Source organism: Lygodium microphyllum, chromosome 25 (assembly GCF_053477565.2).
Source record: "Lygodium microphyllum isolate KBCC chromosome 25, Lygodium_microphyllum_v1.1.10, whole genome shotgun sequence".
NCBI lineage: Eukaryota > Viridiplantae > Streptophyta > Polypodiopsida > Schizaeales > Lygodiaceae > Lygodium > Lygodium microphyllum.
In genome coordinates this window covers 27,580,397-27,596,156 of record NC_141159.1, presented here as the reverse complement: position 1 = coordinate 27,596,156, position 15,760 = coordinate 27,580,397, and the positions used below count along the sequence as shown (strand labels likewise).

At 39.8% G+C, this 15,760-nt stretch overlaps 1 pseudogene; it reads right to left on the bottom strand.

Moving 5' to 3' along the window:
• Window positions 1-214: 214 nt before the first annotated feature.
• The window catches only part of LOC148014003 (uncharacterized), a 39,904-nt pseudogene continuing 24,358 nt past the window's right edge, over window positions 215-15,760 (bottom strand).

Here is a 15,760-nt window from a genome sequence, read left to right as displayed (position 1 = left end):
CCCTCTACAGGACCATTCAGCGGGCATGTCAAATTCTGTTTGTGCAGCCATCCGTGAAAGAGTGCGACGAATATCAGAGAAAAAGAATCGAGTAACAGAGAAGGTAGATCGAACAACTGTTGAGCAGATTTCCAGTCAAGGGACAAAAGATGAATCCTGATGCTCCTTCCTTTTGAACTTTCACCTAATTAACTTGACAGAGATGAAGGGGATGCTAATCGGAGGGAGCACCTTGTCCAGATTCTGACCTGCGGCTAGGATTTATGTGGGCGAGGGAGGAAGGCCTGTCGGCACAGAGAAGCCTGTTGGAATCAAGAGGAGAGTGCAGACAAAAATTCACGGTTCACAACCCTTGAAAATTAAGTGTAGAATTTTAATTCTTTTGAAAAAAAAGGAACTTTGGCTACTCAGAATGCAAGGATGATGCAGAGCCCTATTGCCTTCCAAAACTCGGAGGCTATTTCAAACTGGCATCCCTTGACCATTAAAAATATCCCATTAAGATCTCCAAAAGCCTGTATCTGTTGGTATATTTGTGCTCCTCTCAAACAAGGTGTCTTTGGAAATGCTATCAGGAATCACTGACAAGAAGGACAACTCTCTTATGCATTGCAATCTACGGACTGCATGGTCCAACACAAGGGCATATTGTCTCTCTAGCATTGCATTTTGTCCTATACGGAGTTGTATAGAAAAGAAAAACCTGCATACAGTTTGCTGAAAACACTATATATATTTTGATATACTTAACAGAAAAATGTCTTCATGTGGATTGTAATTATTTCAGCTCATATGCAACTTGGACGAGAAGAGCAAACTGTACGATCATATTTGTAGATATATTGGTAGATATATTGGAGCTTAAAGAATGGACAGATTATCCTGCATAGCCTGATCTTGTTTGATTGATCTTCTATCTTGGAATTGCTCAATAACCTCTGTGGTTGCGACTTTGCTTTCGAAAACCCTTCGATAGCGGCCTAGATGTTTAGATTTGATGTGACCATGAGAATATCATGACAATGACTTATTACCAAATTTTGATATATTTACTTATCAAAATATAAAAGTTTTTAAAAATTTAAAAAATGATTTTATTTCTTAAAATGTTTTCTCTCTCTAGGATCACTTACAGGGCATTTTTGAGACCTCAAAACTCCCCTAATGAGTTTGAATAGGACGATGATGAAAGTTAAGAAGCAAATAATGAAGGTGACATGAAAGAAGCTATCCAACCTAAAGAGGATACTAACGAGGAGGAACTCCTAGAAGCTTTTGAAGTTGAAGATCCCATGTTGTGGGATAGAATGACTCTAATACCATTTGGACTAGTAAATGAATCACATCATATGCAAAACCTCTTTAAGAAATGGATTAAGAAAAATAAGCTCTCCTTTAGCAATGGATCTTATTGTTGTAATTTATCCTTCTCAAGAGAGAACGATGATGATGCACCTTGCCAACATACACTAGTTCTATAGTTCAAACAGAACTCAGATGGTTTCTATTATATGACATTTGTGGAGGCATCCTTAGAAGATAAGTCTTTGAGTTAAGTGATAACGAACTCTCTTGTAAAAGTAGGAATAGCCATGATACCATTTCAGCATCCTAAGGAGCTAGCTGAGTCCCCATGGAAAGATGAAGTCACTTCTAGCGGAGCATTAGACGAGGAGGCCACTCCCTTGAAGGAGTCAAATCTATGCCTCGAAAAATAGTCCGTAGGACCTTCATCCACAAAGTGGAAGGGGAAAAGAAATTAACTTTTTTGGATACAGATGGTGCTGAATGTCACTTGAAGGTGAGTACAAGTCTTCTAGAAAAGGAACTGTTAGTCCTACATGGCCTACTAAACAAGAACTTGGACGTGTTTGCATGGTCGTATAAAGCTCTAAAGGAGATTGGTCCCATGATGTGTTAGCATCACATCGATCGAGAGCCCGATGGTGGGCCGATAAGGCAAAGATAGAGACACATGAATCCAAATTACTCAGCTCTAGTGAAAGCATAGTTATTAGAGCTCCTTGAATCTCACTGGTTCTTGGGGTTTTTGGGGTGGTGGGTCACGTTGGGCATACTCTGTGAAGTAAGTTTGGTAGATTTCCAATGGAAAAGATAGATGATTGGTTGAAGGCCTTTGTAGGTGTTGGTTTGCCACACCACGTACAATGTTCTTGAAAAGAAAAAGAGTGCACTTCGTGAGGGGTTGTTTCTACCTTATTAAGCAATGTGTTATGCAAGTGATGGCGGAATTGGGAGATGGGTCGAGCCTAAAGTGTTGTCCCATAATTGAGGTCCTCATTCATGTAAATGGAGGTGCTGTGCATGGATTAGGGAGCTAGGTCTATCAATCATGTCCTGCCCTTGATATGCCTTAACTGATGATGTGCAGTGCTTGTGATGCTCATAGAGTACACATGGGCTAATTTCATTGTCGTGTTTCTTTTCTTTCCACTTCTTACCTTCTTATCCTTTTCTTTTTTATTTTATTTTATTTTATTTTTATTTTTTCTCTTTTCTTTTCTTTTTTCTCACTTTTTTTTGAATTATAAAGGGAGCACACTAAGAAGTATTCCATTCATGAGCAAGGGCCAAGCTGTGTGGAGGCTTGATGGCTTTTCTTAGGAAGGCTTTGCTCTTTAGATACCCCTTCAAGTTAGCTCTTACATTGAGTGGAGTAGATGATAAAACGGGTGGTTACACTTAGTGAATCTACTGTTACTCATGTCTTCTAAGAGGTTCCTACAAAATGCTAGCAAGAGGGCGGCTCTCATCATGAGATGCACCATTGTATATCTACTAATCCCAACATTGATATAAAAAAAGAGGGGCGATAGCCGCTCTTCCTCTCTAGTAGGCTTTTATTTTAATAATATTCACAACAGGCAGAGATAGTTACATGTGGTGATGAAGATGAGATCGAGGCATGAGGAGAAGTCTTTGCAAAAACCTACTATGGATGGGTGGAGGTCCCTTTCGATAAAGATTAGAATTTCTTTAGGGGTTGAGGCATTTACATTGTAGACCAAAGGGAATTTGTACCTACCATGCACCTCTCAATGAAAGTCAACTCCAATCCTTCTTTGGTAGGGCATGTAGGTAGGGTCATCTCATTCATGTGGTAGGTGCTGCAGAAAGCCATATAGGTCTCTAAGTTAGAGTCCTAGATGTTTCTGCACCACCTAGGTTGAGCTTCATATCCCTCCATCCTCCAAGGTACCTCCACCACCTTATCTTCCTAGTAATCTGTAGGTTCCTACTGTTGCCACCTCATGGGATGTCTCATCTATTCTTCTAGCCATCTCCTTCCTAGCATTACTGAAATCTTAATGACATCCTCCACCACCCTTGGAGATAATACCCTATCCAATGTATGAGAGAAGGTGAAAGAGAACTCGAACATGTAGTTATGGTTTTCCCACTTCTCCCACACTACTACAAGTTCCTAGCCCCAATTCATAGGGTCGCACTCCTCACTTTGAGGGATGGCCACCTATGGAACTTGCAGTGTCTTGGCTTGGAGCTTCCTATAGGTGATTTCCACTTGTTCTCTACATTTGTGCCTCATCTCCACCATCCGTCCACATACCGCAACTTCCTCCCCTTGCTCTTCTAGGTGTGCTTGTGACTGTAGAGGGGGGCTAGGTACCTGCACTTGTTCTTTCTCTTGTTGGTCTTGTTCAACATCGGGTCCTTCTTTTTGAATAGGCTCAGTTGGCTCTTGTTTTGAGGTGGCTACACTTGCTGCTTTGGCTCCCCAAGCCCTAGCAAGGCAAGTTCTTATGAGGTTAAGACAATTGAGATTAGATGGGCATGTTGCTCCTCTACTCCCAAGTTGGTGCTAGGCTCAGGTGCCTTGGCATGGAGTCCATGTTGTGATGCCCTCCTTGCCAGTTCTAGTTTTCTTATTGCTTTTTTCAATGTTTCTTCTCCACCTGACGCGATATTCAACACTGTGCTAAAAACTGTGCGTTGTTGCTCCAACATTTCTGTCTTGACAACCGAGGCTTTGCTTTTAGCCATGAGGCATTCACTCGCAGAATGGGCTAGATTGTAAGCTAAGCCTTTGACTCTATCTTCATTCTGGACTACCCATTCCTTTGCTTTCTCCTTTCTTCTACTCTAGCCCTTGATTTTGGTACTGGGCTAGGGTGGCGATCACCTGCTCCTCTTCCCGTCCACAATGAGTGCACTTGTTGCTGCTCTTGATTTTTATGTTCTACTTATTCTCTCAGTATGGCTTGCTTGTGGAGAGTTTCTTGGAGTTGGTTGTGTAGCTCTGCCAACTTCTTTGTGGTCTCCTCATCTCTTTGGGTCCTTGCCACCTAGCTTTTTCCTTGCCTCTTCAACTCATTTATTTTGAGCTCTAGATACCTGTTTTCCCTGGACTTGAATGTGCACATGTTTTCTAGGGAAGTGAGGTTCTCTCTTTCTTCATTATACAAATCCTTTAGGCTCTCTTCTCCTTCCCTTGCTTTTAAGGCCTCTCTCAATGCAATCATTTCCCTATTGATGATGGTTATTACCCTTGTTTTTTCCACCCTGTAGGCTGTAAAGGTGATCTTGTCCTCTTCTAGCTCTACAAGCACGACATTTTTCTCCTATGTTATCTTGTCGAGTTGGCTTTGAATCTCTTTTACCAATTTATCTGATCTTTAGTATTGTGTATGGTTGAAGGCATCAAAGTAGTTGACACTTCTAAGCGGGTTACCTTTGACCCTTTTTGTGATTCTGTGTTGGCTGCTATTGTCCTGTTTGTTCCTACAAGGGGGGCTTCTTCGCTAGGTGCTTACACTTTGCTTACTAAGTGTTGCACCTAGGCCTTGATATTGCTTTCATTGACCGCCCCTTCAGAAATTTCTTGTCTTGGGGTGATTGTAGGGTTGGCCATGACTAGTGGGGTTGGGTGTAGAGGGGCTTTATCCCTGCCTTCCACCATTGATCCTTCTCTCCTACATCTTCAATTGCTACTATTGTGCTCATTCTTGGCAAGTCATCTCGTGCTGGGCTCATCATTGCCAATTCTTGAGATTAGGAGGGTTGCTCCACTGATCTTCGAATGGCCCGGGTGATCTCCTTCTCTTGTTGTCTCAGTCATTGGTGCCCTAAGAGGAACACCAAGAAAACATGGAATCTACCTCAAGAAAATGTATCTTATATCATCAACAAGCTTGTTCTTCATTTTTTAATCAACCACAAGAAGAAAAACAATACCAATCTTCACACAACATCATATAGCAATTCTCCCACAGATTTATCACAACAAAAATTCAACACGTTGTTCATATTCTTTATCCAATCCATAAAAAGAATAAGAGAACACAAAGGAATGCCCCATTTGAATGGAATTTCATCACATAGATTTTATCTTTTATTATCTTCATAATCTTCATAGTCTTTCTCATGTAGATACAATGTTTCTCATAGAAAACCAGGTATATCTCTCACACACACACACTCTCACATATGCTCTCTCTCAATAGTACATTGGAATAATGAAGAATAACCTCTCTTTGGTCGTGGATGCCCCTCCCAAGAGGTATGTCTTATATGAAGGGTCACTAGAGCTACTATAGTGTCCTTTCTTAGCTCAACAGTGTCATTGTCACTTCAATCTTCACTTAAGTCTTCAACAACTACTTTTTCCACTTATTTGAGCTATTTTGAACTTTTATTAATCTCTTCCAAAGATTAGAAAACTTTCCCAAGCTAACATTCATCCGTAGAACACTTATAGAGCAAAAACAAAAACAGAGACACAGGCTCTACAGAAGGTCATCAAAAAGCATTCAGCTTAACTAAAACCATTCAAAACCATCAAGAATCATTAAATAAGATTCCAAAAACTCATAAAAACCATCAATCATCATTCTAATCTCTCATTTACAAAGAAATTAGAACAAAATAGAAGCTAAACAAACTAATCAGAAGTTATCAGGCACTCAATAGAACCTTTCAGCACATCATATTTGCACTAAAAAACATCATGAGCTTCTCAAACCTATTCAAAATTATCCAAAACTATCTAAAACACTTCCAAACCAATAAATCATCCTTCAAATCATACAAAAATCACCCAAAAACCCAAGACAAAACAACAAAGAACATAGTCATATCAACCCTCAACATATCCCCACACTTAATCAAAGAGCATCCTCGTGACCTTAGAAAAAATTATTAAAAGTTCAAAATAATAGCTCATCACTTTAACTTCAAATATCCAATCAGAAAACCAAGAAGGTCTCTAGCTTCATCTCCAAAAAAGAAAACTTGAGAGTTTCTTCATCTGCATTTGTCCATCTATCATCACCGCGAATCTCCAAAAATGTATCTTCTCAAATAGTTTGAATATCCAATCATGACCCCATCATACAAATAATACACTAAATACATACACTAAACACAAAACAACCATCTCAATGGCAACTCCAAAAGAGAGATATCACATTATAAATAATCAAAATACATCCAAGAATATCAATGAGTGATCCCTCTTAAAAGCTTGGTGGTTTCGGAAATGATCCATGGATAGAGATTCATTTACAAAACTCTTGGGAGGACTTTGGAAAGATTGCAAGCAACACATCCTCTCCACATTCCCTCTTAAAAGCTTGGTGGTTTCGGAAATGATCCATGGATAGAGATTCATTTACAAAACTCTTGGGAGGACTTTGGAAAGATTGCAAGCAACACATCCTCTCCCTCAATACAAGATACTAGCTAGGTAAGCAAAGGGCATGAAAGTACAAAATGTCCAATTGTTTGGTGGGGATCAATATCATTCACATTCATACACAATTTTAGGATTGACTTCTGATCATTATGTGAAGGCCAGTGCATGTATGCAAGATACCAAGCAAAGTGAGCTGTCACTCTCACTCAAGGATTTGACGACTGAGAATATTTTTGAGTGAAGTGCATATAATTTTGAAGAGGTTGGCTAGCAATTATCCATTCTCCTCAAATTAGGCCAATTTATTTGAGGTCCTATTAAAGAATCTCCTGAACTCCATCCTCGATGTCTAAGGATCTTGAGATTACAGCCTGTGTAACCACTAACCAACTGAGGGGGTTGAGGGATAAAGTGGTAGGAGATGGAAGAGAAATAAGCAAGAGAGGGTGAGGGTATGAACAAGCAAAATCATAAAAGTAGAAATGGGTTAAAGAAGGATAGTCTCTTAATTTAAAGAAATTAGCTAAAAAGGTTGTTAACAAGTATGCTAAAAAAGTGGAAAGAATAGTTGTGGACGGGGAAGGACGAGAAGGAGGAGGGGAAAATACACGATCCTCAATAAAAGAACAACGGGTGAAACTAGGAATCTGAGGGGCATCTTTGGGTTGAAAAAGAAGGGGTAGAATAACCTATGGAGTAGATTGATACATACAAAGGTAGGCTTCATATCTATAGGCCATCTACTAATAATAAGATAGACAAGGCACTGATGGTCCTATCACATATCTGTGATGATAGGCATCAAAGAAAGAGGAACCAAATGGAGGTTTCTTGGAAAGGTGGTCTAAGAGATTCATCCTCAGTTGGTTAGTGTTTTGCACATGAGTAGAGGCTTTGTTTTGATGTTGATTCAAAAACACAGAATCAATCATTATATGCCAAGAAGTTTCAAGACAATTAGCTGCTTTGGAAGAATATGTCTAGAATATCTGATCTATCTACAACTCCAAATGTTTGATATATAAAACAACTTGCAATACCACATCTCCAATATACCAAGAAAAATCTTCATCATTTGGGATAAAAAAAACACCTCACAAGTACATGTATGACATAAGCATGGTATCTAGAGTCATTGAATCTTCAAAAACCATTCTAACCACCCTAGTCAATAAATCAAAAGACCAAGCTCCACTCGAGCTATCCTCTAGAGGAGATAAATCCATCATGTAAAGCTTAATATAAAATGCCAGCTTATGTTGCTACGCTGATAGTGCACAAAGGAGTGATCCGAAGGAACTAATTCTTGGAACTACTCAAAACAAGTCCATTCTTAACTGAAGCCTTTCCACCTTGGCTTAGAATAATAGACATACTATCGCATTTCCTTGAAGAACAACTAAATTTGCAGGGGATAAGAAAGGAATCTGGCTGCACAAAAGGACTCTGAGAGGCAGAAAGAGACTAAGCCAATTGTTTCTTAAGTAATAAAATTTGAGTAATATTTTGGTCTATGATAGTATTGGCTGATTTGAGCTCTTCCCTTTGGATAGTTATTAAAGCTTTCAACTCTTAGGCTCCCTTCAAAAACCTATCCCTTTCCTAAGTCACATTAACAACTTTAGATTTGGTATATGTCAACTAAACTTGCAAAGTAGACATATCTTCTTTTTGGGCATCAATGACCTTAGTCTATTGCTCCACTTGTGTACAGAGGTTAAAAAAATTTTCGACGGCAAAGGCTGGCTCAATATTAGCCTTGTTCAACTCCTCCTTAGACTGCTATATCTCCTCATAAAAAGAAGAATAGAGTTGATGAATACAAACAATAACTGAGAGTTCAATAGAGCTTTGAATGTCTTTGCACAGAAATGGAATTGTATCTCCTATCTACACATTTCACAGAAGGAATTGAAATATCAAGAGTACCATCTCTATGTGCTCTGAAAAGATTGGGCGTTGTAAGGAAAGTAGGCAACTGATTGCAAGATTTAACGGGAATTGAAACTGAACGAGTGAAAACTAGTACTAATTCAGCCACTCGCTTAAGATGTTTCCTTTGAATGACCAAAGGAGGAGGATAGGTATTCGCAATAATGACATTAGGGTCTTCAGTAGGAGGAGGAATCACTAGGGGATCAATAGGTAGTGAGGGAATTTCCTTCATAGGGGCAGCATATATCAAGAAAACATAAAGGTAGGAACCAAATGTGACATTAGTCACATTACCCCTCATGATTCAAATAAAATACTGATCCATTTTAGTAAGGAGATATGAACTCCAATCAATAAGTGATACACTTTAGCACCATGTGGGAAGCTGTAAACAATTCCTTCGAAAGATAATTAGAAGGGATTTTGGTAGGCACGAATCTATCCTGAAGGAAGTGGCACAATTGTTTCCATAAAGGGTTAAAAATCTTGGATAGACTAAAGCCCGAAGTAGTAATGATCCGCTTAGGATCCAATACATCTGTGGTTTGCTTCTGCAAAAGCTTCAAAACGTCCTCATTTGAGAAAAGTTGATAGGCAGTAGGAAAAGGTTCTCCATGATGGTAGGATAAAGAAAGAGCATTATCCAGGCTCTTAGGATGAGAATAATTGTGTCATGAACAAAGCCAGATCTCTTGTTGTAAAAAGTTAAGAACTGATCACACATGTCAGAATCATTAGGGACAAGTGGTAGTGGAAGGGCCACAAATTTGGATAACCTAGTCTTAGAAATAAGTTCCGATTCTAGCAACTATGAATAATCATGAGAAACCAATGGAACATATTACACTAGGGGAGGAGCACAAGGCACCATTCAGATGGATCACATACACCGCACACACACTGACAATCATAAGAAATGCCTACAAAATGGCAAAACAGCAACAAATAAGATATCAACAAAAGAAAGACTCACTTGGACATGATTGACTCACCACCCTAGGCAATCCACATTTGCTGAAAAATTTTGGCATGATCTCTCCACTTATGCAATCAAAAGCTTCATGTTGTGCAAACAAACATGCACCCAATATTCTTGTAATCATGTAAATAATAATAATAGTACACACCATACCCAGACTCAAATCAAATGACCAAAGAAAAATGGACTAAACCAAACCACAATACGCTGATAACAAGACTATTCCTAACTCAAACAGTCAACAGGGACTTAGATTGATAACCACATCACCCACCCCACGTAACGCTTCATTTAGAAAGGGGTATTGTGCAATGTGAAGGGAATGGAAAATTTAGTTGAGTATAAATTTGAATAATTAATTAACAATGGGTGAGTTTTATTAAGTGATAAACCTTAGCAAGAAAACAGTGTTTCATTTTATCCATTAGTTAAAATTTGTTAAGTTCCACAGTACTTTAACATTTCCCTAACATTGCTCTTAACTCAATGTCTCTAGATACAAGTTCATTTTTAGAAATTTAATGTGTGTGTAGTGCTTTCTTTTTAGCGCATGCATTTGTGAGGGCGGGTTTATTTTATTACAAATTAAAAATATATATTTAGCACACAAAGCGGGTGCTACGTGAATGGTTGGTTCATTTTATTAAATTATATGTGTGTATATAGCATGGATCTACATGAAAAATGTGGTCAATGGGTTCCTTTAGCAATTACTTGTGATGTTTGGTGCAAAAAAGAAAATAAGGAAAGGAACGGGGTACATAGAGGGGGTGTGAATGCAAGTGTATCTAAATGCGCACAAAAATCAAGTGATGAGAAAGGATCATGACCACGATTGAATAAAAAATACACTTTAGCTAGCTGAAATTTTTTTGACAGGAGAAAAAATACCAAAAAACCACGTGTATCTTGTTTGATTGAGTTTCGGTTTTTCTTTAAATTAAATTTTTATTTGGATGTGCTTGGTTTGGATTTTTTTTCAACTAATATATGTATATATATATAATTTGGATTTATTTTGGCTTGGACTGTTATGAAATTTTTAAAAAATTGAACCAATTTTTTGTATTTTTAGCTAATATATATAATATTTTTTTAAAAAAGTTTAAATTTATTTTGCTATTTTTGTATATTTTATGATTTTTAATTTTATTTATATTTTTAATATTTTAAATATCTTTCATAATTTTAAAAAAAGAAAATGCGTATACCCTCCAGGGTGAGACTACATATGAACAGCAACCATCCCGCTACCGCACGGACTAAATCACATGCACATCCTCGCAAGTGAATGACCGCTTAAAGAATCCTGAACTATGTTCCACGTGTGAAGGACCACAAGTGGATTCGAAGGTGGGGAAAGGGCAACCTTTTTTACTTGGATACTTGGAAGGGGGTGGGAAGTGGGGTGTTTATATGTGTGTGTGTGTGTGTGTGTGTGTGTTTGGTCAATGGTTTTGTTGGGTAGGGGGACATGGGTTTTTTCTGAAAGGGGGAAGGGGATCAAGAGGGGAACATGCAACCAAAAGGGGGAGAAAAGGGGAGTGGAAGGGTGGAAATGGGGGGGACAAAAGGGGGGGTTGGGCAAGCAGGAAAGGAGGCAAGGGGGGGACCAAAGGGGGCAAGGGGGGATAAAGAGGGGGGTTGGGCAAGGGGGGGGGGGGGAGTTTGGGTGAGCGAGGAAGGGGGCAAGGGGGGGACCAAAGGGAGGACAAAGAGGGGGGCAAGGGGGGGGGGGGGGGTGGACAAGGAAAACAGGCAGGAAAAAAGGGGGAAAAGGTGGGTGGGAGGCCAAGGGAGTGGCAGGGGGGAGGGAGAGGGGAGGCAGGGGAGAGGGAGGTGGAGGTGGTAGTGACTCGACGACGATAGAGGTGCTGCAACAATGGCGATGACGCCCTTTGCGACGGTAGCAGCAATGGCTACTACTAGTGGCAATGGTGACCGATGAGCCACGCTGGATAAGGAGGGGAGCTGAGGAGGAGAGGGAAGGGAGGAAGGAAGAGGGGGACATGAAAGTGAAAGAAGAGGGGAAAGAGGCGAGAGAAGAAGGAGAATAGAGAAAAAAAGGAGGAGGGAGGAGAAGAAGGAAGAGGAGGAGAAGAGAGAAGGAGAGGATGGGAGAATAGGGAACCACAGAGAGGGGGAGGGTAGGAGAGAGAAAGAGAGAGGGAAGAGAGAGAAGGAGATAGAGGGCAAGAATTTACTTTTTTTTTATAAAAATAAATTTGCTTTAAAATAAAGAAGTGTACCCCTGTCTCGCATGCTAACGCAGGCGGGCGGAAAAAAATTTGCACTGATAGGAATGGACAGGATTAGGGGAGAATCTGGCGCAGCCAAGGACGTCACGTCCAATGCCTGACACACATTACGAGGTGAAAACCAGCTGTGCACATGACACACGGGGGGCAAGAGAATAAAAAATTTAGGAAAAAACTAATTTGAAGAGATCCTAGCATCCGATGTGAACACACCATAAAAAGCAAAACTAGACAAGGCAACTGGAGGAATGGCACGAATAATGCGTCTGGCAAAATTGACAACAAATAGAGGGATTCACATAGAAATATATGAAAAAACAGCCACAAAAAATCACATGAAAATTAAGTTTTGAAAATCCATAAGTCAAAATGAAGCGTGAAAAGATAGAATAATGTCCAGAATGAGGTGTCAGATAGGCCTGTCATGTCAATATGCAGTTTTGATGAGAATAGAACCTATTCGTGTGGAAAAAATAGAAAAATAAAACCCAAAAATAGAATTAGAAATTAAAAACAAAAATATAAAAAGTCAGAATGGAATGTAGCAAGAAGGAAAAATGTTTGGGTTGATGAGTTGGATAAGGGTATCTAGTCAAAACATGGTTTCGTAGGCAAAGGGGGTGGTTTACATGGAAAAAATGATAAAAATACACCTAAAAATCGGAACATAAATTAATTCTAGAAATCTGTAAGACAGGACAAGAAACAACAAAAAGAAAAAATGTTTGAGGAATGGTAATCGATAGGTATATCTAGTCATAATGCGATTTCGACAGAAGAAAGGTGCATTCACATGGAAAAAACAGAAAAACGTATAAAAATAAATCCGTAAATACAAAAAAATAAATAACGTCCAACCCATGTATCGAAAAGACAGACTGTAAAAATGAAAAGAATCCAAGAAAAGAGGAAGATTAGGACTACCACATCAAACTATAGTTTCGATGTGGAAAAGGTGCATTCGCATGGAAACACGTCTTAACTATGTAAAATTCTTTAAAAATTAGTAACTCATGAATTGTTGCTTAGTATTGAGGGCCATAAAAAGAAAAAGTTGTCAAATCAAAGGGACAAACAAGTTTGGAGGGTTAGCTTGCAAGTTCGGTAAACATAGGGTGCGTTCACATGAAGGAGCAACAAAATAATATAACAACTAAAAGGGCAAGAGAAGATCACAAGAACGGGATAAAATAATTCAAGTGGGAAAGGAAGGGACCCCACTAGGACATGAAGAAAATAGAATATCGTGTAAGGATCAATCAATAGGATGTTCATGAATGCATACAACCGAGACGTGTAGGAACACATCCCCAACTTAAAACGTGTGAGCGATTTGGCTAATCATCAAGGGCCTAACACTCAGCCATAACCCATATCCATAGGTTTCCACACTTAAAACATAACATACACCTAAATGAATGCAAGAGGTAGGATTAGAAACAGTTGGCCCATTCAGTTGATTGATGTAGATTATTGACACTCACTAGGAAGTCGAACTCATCCACCACAAGAGGTCCCAAGGCTTGCCACAATATGCTTTTATCATGGTAGGGACCATGCAGTAGCACCCAGGGAGATAGTGTTGTCGATGAAGATCATCGGTTAAGGTGTCAAGAACGAAGAATGCAACACGCAATCTCGACAATTACTCATGTTGGGATGATAGATCTGTCACTCATCCCATAACTCATGTCACTTAAGGAGAGGAGCAAAACCCATATCTCACACCCATTGAGAGATCGACAAGAGGGATGGTTCAAAATGAGTATGTCAACATGCACAGTTAATGGTGCATCGGTGTGTCCCAACCCATCTAGTATAGGTGCAAGAAGGAAGGCCAGGGAGCCTTATAGTACAATGCATCGAACAGAGTGATGCGTGTGTAGTGATGGCAGAGGCCTATCCCATGTATATATAGAGAAACAAAAATGTACTTGATGCTAGTTGTCATAACATCTCTTAATCCTCACCTCTCAATTGATGAAAGGGAAATCAATCGTGCTTAGCCCCCCCTCAGTCTCATGCTCTATTGATAGATACAAGAGGGCAACGAGTTCCTCACACCCATTGATTTAATTATCACTGCCACTTGTGCTGTGAAGGTTGTATACCTTGTGCACAATTGATGGTGTAGTAGTGCATCCCACCTTGTGCTAGCATACAGTGCTAGAAGGAAGGCCAGGGAGCCTTATAGTGCCATAGACAGGAATAGAGTGTGCTTTGTGCATTGAGAGGGCAGCCCGTGCGTGTAATACTCCATTCACACATCTCACCTCTCTTTTGTATTTAAAGGGCAAGGACTAGTTGATCCCCCTACCCTTTGTCTCACACTCTTCTGATAAATACAAAAGGAAGTCCATATGCACATTCCCATCCAGTTAGGATGAAAGCTCATGTCATTTGAGAAGTTATCGTCGTCTAGTTGATGATGTCAACTTGTATCGGTTGATGAAAAGGTGTACCTAGGGAGGTAGCCAATAGCTCTGGAACTTCGATTGCATGTGAGAAATGTCATCTACTATAGGAGTCAAATGCATGATGGAGTTATAGGATACAACACACCAAGGGAGGTGGCTCTACAGAACGGCATCCTGAAAGGTCCATTGAGGAATTGGCTGATCTGTACTGCGGGGTGTTGCCACCTTTTCCACAACTAGCTTCTTGTCCAAGGGTGTTTACCACCTTTTCTTAGAACAAGGCCTCTTATGACAATGAATTTCCTTCTTTTCTCCCTTAATAGTTTTGTTTTTTTAAAATTGATTTGTTTTTTTTTCTACTCCCGAGGGTGTTTCCACCTTTTCTCGAAGAATAGGTCACCATGATAGGGATGAAGTCCTTTCTTCTCCCATGATTGATATATATTTATATAGTTTTTTTTCTCTTTTTTCTTTTTTTTTCAAAGAGGAGAATGTATGAGAACCATCCTCACCACCTTTGCTAGATTAGATGAGAAGGGAGAAAAATAGGAGTGGGAGGTGGCTGTGAAGGGCTAGAAGAACAAGGCCACCTCATTAGGATGAGCATGATGGACATCAATAGTACCATAAGGTTTACAGCATGACGCCCAAAAGGGAAAGAGTCAATCGCATGTGACTATCACGATCCCCAAGGAGGGTAATACTTCTTTAGGTGATAGTTGTTAATGAGAAAGGGATTATCAGAAGCATCAATGGTCTGCACTTGGATAGAGCCATTAGGGTTGACAGCAAGTACCTTGTAGGGACCCATCCAGTGTTGTTAAAGCTTTCCTAGGAACTTGCCAAATCTCAAATCATAGGTGAGGACTAGGTCATCTTCCTTGAATCCTTATGCTTGACGAAGCTATCATGATAGGCCTTTCGTCGAGCTTGGGTAGCTTCCATACACTATCAAACCATCCTCTTACAAGTCTTGTCTAGACATTCCAAGTGTAGGAGATGGCACTGTAGGGACTCACTATCGCCTAGATATTCTTTGATAGCCACTCGTAGAGAGGGTAGCTCTAACTCAACAGGGAAGATGGATTTTGTACCATACACCAATTAGAAGGGTGTCTGTCCTATAGTAGCCTTATGGGAGGTTCTGTACGCCCAAAGGGCCTTTGTAAGTCGATCGTCCCAATCATGATGATATGTAGTAAAATTATCATTGGATCGAGCAAAGGATGCAATTGGTAACTTTGACTTGGCCGTTGGCTCTGGGATAGTAGGGTGTGGACTTACGATGGCATATCCTCTACAGCTATGTCAATTCTTCCATAATCTTGTTGAGAAAGCGAGTGCCTATGTCACTAACTAGCTCTAAGGGACTATGCGTGATGATGTTTTCATATAAGAACAACGCCATGCGGTTGCCATCATCCAACTTCAGAGCTTTGGCTTCACACCACTTTGTGACATAATCTATATAAACCAAAATATATATGTTCTGCTTCCT